This window comes from Psammomys obesus, unplaced genomic scaffold, assembly GCF_907164565.1.
Source record: "Psammomys obesus unplaced genomic scaffold, mPsaObe1.curated_primary_1811, whole genome shotgun sequence".
Taxonomy (NCBI): Eukaryota; Metazoa; Chordata; class Mammalia; order Rodentia; family Muridae; genus Psammomys; species Psammomys obesus.
Window position 1 is genome coordinate 21,229,378 of NW_026585797.1, and position 6,000 is coordinate 21,235,377.

Here is a 6,000-nt window from a genome sequence, read left to right on the forward strand (position 1 = left end):
CAATTAGCAGAGCTCTTGGTTATCTCTCTTCCTAGGCTAAAGATCCTGCGAGCTCCACGGGAACAAAACCTAACCTTTCAGATTCCAGCACCATTAAAACTCAGTAACAATTACTTAAGAAAATGGAAACCTGGTTTGAAGGAAGACCCATCTCTCCATGAGACCCCACAGGTCCCACCGTCACATACCATGTGAAGTTACTTCTCTTATAAATTTTCTATCCTGAGAATTTTGTCTATGACAGCACATAATTCCTAAAATTAAAATACCATGGGCTAGAGAGATGCTCTTTCAGAGGACCTAGGTTTGATCCCCAGCAGCTACATGGTGGCTCACAACCATCTGTTAACTCCAGATCCAGGAGAGTATGAGATCTCTTCTGTCCTCCCCAGGCACAAATGGCACACAGTCATGCACACAGGCGAAAAGCCCAGAGGCATTGAGTTAAAACAACAATGACAAAAAAACCATGGCATTTACTCAAGAACTACCTCTGGGTTACTCTAGGATTAATTAAATGGACAAGCACATCTTCTCTCCTTCACTACTGAGTTTTTAGACCCTTAGGACATTGACTGGATAATCAATAAAAGGAAATGAAATAAACAAATAAAAGCAGAGCACGTCAGGGTTTGTTTTGTTATGCTTAGTATCACGGGGATGAAAATAACAACACAGTATCTCTCGGTGTCTCTCTGTGTCTATGCGTCTCTGTGTCCCTCTTTCCCATCTGGATTTTAGAGTTGGCTACAATGAGAAACAGTAACAAAGATGTCTAGAAAACAGGTGGGGGAAGTCTTACTTGTACTTTTCCTTACAACCAGTCATTCTCGGAAATCAATTCCTGACCTCCCCAGGGACTCCCATCACTGTCTCCCCACTCTGCTTTCTCACCTCTCATTCAGGCAGACACACCATAACACCACAGTAAACAAATTGTCTGGACACCAATCCACCCTTCCCTCACCCTCCCACTTCCACAAGTAAGCATTATTTTTAAACATTTCTTACATTTAGCCCTTCTATTCATTTGGGACAAAGTTCAGGCTTTGTAAACAGCAGCAGGATAAAGTGCAGTTCCTCCATTCAGAAGGCAGTGGGATTTTTTGTTGTTGTTGTTGTTGTTGTTTTGACAATGGAGCTGGGGCGTTGGCTCAGTGGTTCAGAGTACTTGCTGCGTTTGCAGAGGCCTGAGTTTGACTCCTAGCACCCACTTGGCAACTCACCACCACGCCTAGGGGATCCAACACCTTCTCCTGACTGCAGAGGACACCAAGCACAAATGTGGTGCACAGACATACATTCAGGTAAAACACTTATGCATAGAAAGTAACAAATCTAAAAAAAAAAAAATTATTAAAGAAGAAAAGACAGACAACACCAGGCATGATGGCATGCATGTTCAATCCCAGAACTCCTGAGGCAAATGTGGGAGGAACTCTGAGAGTTCCTGGTCAGCCTGGTCAACACAGTGATTTTCATGTTAGAGCTACAAATCTGAGATCCTGCCTCAAAAAAAGAAAAGGGGGGGGGGAGAGAAAGGAAAGACACCGCTAAAACTTTTGACAAGTATATATGCTATCAAACTACAAAGGCAATCCTCTCCCCTAAACAATTTAATTCTTGTTCTTCACAAATCCTGGCAACATTGGGAAGGAAAAAATGACCACCACTCACTTGCATGCCTCTTAACAATTCCCAAAATCTTACTTTATTTGGAACTTCCCTTCCAAAAAAAGGCAAATGTTGATATTCCCATTTTTCAGATGGAACAACCCAGGCTGAAGGTGACCCAATAACTCACACAAGATGATACAGGACATTGCAGGCTTCAGGTTTCTGATTCTCACTCTAGCTTGCTCTGCACAGCCACAGTGGCTCTTCAAGTGAAGACTAGCAAGCGCCGTCTTCAACTCAGCACCCCGAAGCTGCACTGTCCACCCAGAAAGCACCCACTCTCCCAGGAATCAGGTTAATGTTTGCCTGGCCTTGTAGCTGGCCTCACCCACTGTCTGCGGAGCAGCATCACACGTCGACAAGGACTGAAACATCTTAGGTGGTACTAACTGCACTACCTAAGACAACCCTCAAACAGAAAAGGACCAAAAGCCACTGCTTGGAGTCACTTTTATTCTGGCCATTATTCAGCTTCATTGGTAATCCACACCTGACCCAAAGAAGATAATTAGTTCTACTCATAAAAGGCAGGCTTAGGCCCATGAGATGACTCAGTAGGTAAAAAGGCACTTGCCATTCAGTCCTGACAGCCTGAGTTCAATCCCCACAACCCATATAAAGATGGAAATAACTCCAAAGACACCCTCTAACTGCCAACCATGCGCACACATGCACAGACACACACACACACACACACACATACACACAACAGGAATACTAATAATAAATAAAATTTTAAAGGAAAGTTAACTTTTATTTCCTTTTTTTCTCTGCCACGCAATAATTAGCAAGGTTTTTAATACTCAAGACAGATGAGGCAGCAGAGCTAGTGGGAAAGGGTCAAAACAGTGCAAATAGAAGAAAACACTACTTAGAAACACACGCTAGCTGTGTGTTTCTTACACCATTGAGGAATGGCCTTGATCCTTCCTTGAGGTCAACCAGTATCCTCAAGATGACCAAAAAGATTTATCAGACAACAGCTCTATAGCCCCATAGAAATGTTCTCAGAACTTTGTAAGTCTATGCTATCTATCCCTTAATCATGGTATCTGGCAGAAGAAGACCTTGGATTTAATCCATAGGAGACACTTAAATGTTAATTACATGTTAATTAATTAGCCCCCCCCCCGACTGTCATAAATTTTAGCTACAAAAGTGTACCTTGGATTGTAGGGACATTTACGGTTCTCTTTTCTTCCCTACCATTGTATATCTCTATCTATATTAGGTATTAATTCACAACCACTTTGTTCCGGTTTTCCCGCTTGTTCAATTAAAAAAAAAATACTTTCAGTAGAAAAAAAAGGTGCTGATCCAGTAATGAAGAATCCAATAAATGGCTGGGTACTGGTGGCACATACCTTTAAACCCAGCATTCCTGAGGCAGAGGCGGGTGAATCTCTGTGAGTTTGGGGCCAGCTTGGTCTACAGGTTACACAGCGAAACCCTGTCTCAACCACTCCCCGCCCCTACACCCCCCAGTAACACGGGGCTAGGGAGAAGGTTCAGTTAATAAAGTGACTGCCACAAAGCATGAAGACCTGTGTTTGGGTCATAACCTGAGCACTTGTGGGAGGGTGGTAACATGGAGAGCTCTGTAGCTCATTGGCCAAACAATGTAGCCAATCAGTGAGCCAGGTTCAGTGAGAGACCAGGTTAAAAAAAAAAAAAAAGTGTGGAGAGCAATACAGGAAGGGATGTAACTGTAACAACTCCCGTGGCTCTCTGGCCTCCCCATGCACCCACACCAAAAACACACAGGACCAAAGGACAGCCTCATTTTTGCCTTATGTTTTCATTCACTTTTCAAGCACACGTGCTGTCTACTTGATCATACATTCAAAGCAGCTCCCACATACTTAGGTTTTTTGTTTTGTTTTTCTCTACCAAAGCCATCACACAGTCTCCTTGATGCCAAATGCAGCGCCCAGCAATTTTGTAGCAACAAGTGACTCTTACCTTGAGGCAGACAGAACTGTCTGGTGGCCTTCAAAGCGGCTGTGTGCCTCCAACACTTCTCTTAAGGATCTAGCATTGATTTAAAAAAAAAAAAAAAGCAAAGCACTCTCATAAGCCCTTCACTCCCACGATCTACAATTCAAACTCAACACCCATCATTCCACAACACATCGCTCTGTGCAGTAAAATAAAATTAACCAGTTCTGCGTGAGGTGAAATTAACTTGGGTCATTCACATCATCCCCACATTCTAAATTCATGCAATAAAAACCTCCCATTTTAAATATGAGTAGTGTTAGCCAAGCACTAGGAACACTGAGGCAGGAAGATTTAAGTTCAACACCAGCCTGGCATACATAGGTGGTCACTGTCATTGTGTGACAGACAGGTGGCAGTTACAAGGATGATCTGACACAACCTTAATTTCTCCAGTTTTTATCTTAAAAAAAAAAAAATCAAGATTCTTTACAGAACACACACTGGGAGACAGTTATGTAACTCATGTATATATATATTTTATCCATGTGTTTTAAATCATAAATTATACAAAGTATCCCAAAGTAACTTTTTACTCAGTGAATCAAAGTTACACTCTTACAATGAAAAGATATTATGTATTTTATGGCATATTATGTAGGTTAATGAATGACTTCTTAGCCTGAAATTTTATCTGTCACAGAACAAAATAATCCTCTCATACTAAAAGCAAATTTCAAATTTTTTACTTTTTGCAAAGTTTTAAGAACATGTTTCATTTTGACTTCTCCATAACATTCCAAATTAAGCTATCTACTATGATTCCTTCAACGAAAGATCCAGACGATGCCAAATATAAAACAAATTTTCTCATCTAAGGAGTACCAATCTCAAATCTCAGAATAAAAGGTTCTGGTTTTGGTTTCTGTAACGTAAGCAAGGAAGAGTAGAAATCACAGGCCTGCAAGCTCAGACCTCCTCGTTTTCTAATTTACAAAACTTCTATTTCTGAGCGGCGTCCTCTCTCACCGCTGGCTGCTAACGCAGGTCCTCTAATTACTTCCACGTCTAAACGGACTACGTAGCTACAAGTAAAGGCCAAACTTTGCTCTCTGCCTCGCGAACTTAAGATGCGTTTAACCACTAGAGGTCCCCCCTTGGCCAGTTTTGCAGGCTGGCTATTTTGCTGCACTTGAAACTTTCCGGAGAAATGCTCTCTACTCGAGTCAGTGTTTTTCTAAAAACTTGCGCAAAAATCCACGCGACCGAGGTAGCCAGCACACGGTCTCCCGGGCGCCCCACGCCAGTAAAGACACCACAACCAAGCGTCTACGAAAAGCGAAATGAAAATTCAACGCGCTCATCCCAGCCGACGCACTACCCCCCCACCCCCCCAAAAAAAACCGGGTTCTTTTCCTAGTCTCAGTTTTCCTTAACTTAGAACAATTCTTAAAAATCTATTTTTGTTCCTGGGCACTTGGGGTGATCTTAAATGCACGTTTTTTGGTGGCAAAGGAGCGGGCGAGGGATGCGGGGGGGTGGGGGGGGAGGGCCGTGCAAACGGCGCCCGAGGAAGTTGCATAAGGAAAGAGACTCCGTTTTTTCGGGTCCCCCTAAAAGAAAAAAAAAAAATCAGCGGAGGGGGGGAAAAGGAGGAAAAAGGAAGCTGGGCGGTGGCCGCAGAAGGATAGAGAAGGGAAACCGAAGCGACGCTTTACCTTCGTGTCCCCGTGGAAGGGTGGGGCGAGGGAGCCAGGGACCCACGAGACCCGGCAGCGCGGCTGGGTCTCCCACCCGGGAGCGCGGACGGACGGACGGACGGACGGGCGGACGGGCGGACACCTCGGCCCGGCGCGGCGGGCCGGGCGCGCGGAGAGAAAGCCGTCCCGCCGGTCAACTTTCTCTCTCACGGCGGCGCGGTGGGCCGCGGATCGGATCGGATCGGATCGCGGGGTTCGGATCCCAGAGCCCTCCCACCTTTTTTTTTTTTTTTTTTTTTTTCTCCTCTTTCTTTCTCTCCGTGTGTCTCTCCGGTTTGGGTTCTTCTTCCCCCTTCCCCCCTCTCGGAGGAGATTAAAGTTTTCCCTCCGCCAGCGCGCCCCTCGCCCCGCCGCTCTCAAGTTTGCGTCCTCCTCCCGCTCGTCCTCCTCCCCGGCGGGCCGGCTGGCTGGCTGGCGGGGCGCGCGGCGGATGCCTCGGCTGCTGCGCTTCCCGATCCCCACCCCCGCCGGCCTCTACTTCCCCCGCCCCGCCGCCGCCGCCGCCGCCGCGAGGCCAGCCCCGCCGGGCCCAGGACGCGAGCGCCGAGCCGAGCGCAGCCCATGAGCGCGGCGCCCGACCGCCCATCGGAAGAGCGCCGCGCAGGGCAAGAGTGTAGACCTCGGC

The 6,000-nt window shown here is 46.1% G+C and overlaps 1 protein-coding gene across 6 annotated transcripts in view; it reads right to left on the reverse strand.

The window, feature by feature from the left end:
• Nucleotides 1–6,000, reverse strand: part of L3mbtl3 (L3MBTL histone methyl-lysine binding protein 3) — a 97,461-nt gene that overhangs the window by 90,627 nt on the left and 834 nt on the right. For 3 of the 6 annotated variants that reach the window (XM_055599355.1, XM_055599354.1, XM_055599349.1), the window contains exon 1: nt 5,334–5,822. The exons of 1 other annotated variant lie outside the window; for it this stretch is intronic. The gene's annotated coding sequence lies outside the window, so the exon portion shown is untranslated. Of the gene's footprint in view, nt 1–1,011; nt 1,261–3,639; nt 3,711–5,333; nt 5,823–6,000 lie in introns of those variants that run through there. 2 more of the 6 variants (XM_055599352.1, XM_055599353.1) reach the window with 2 other exon arrangements.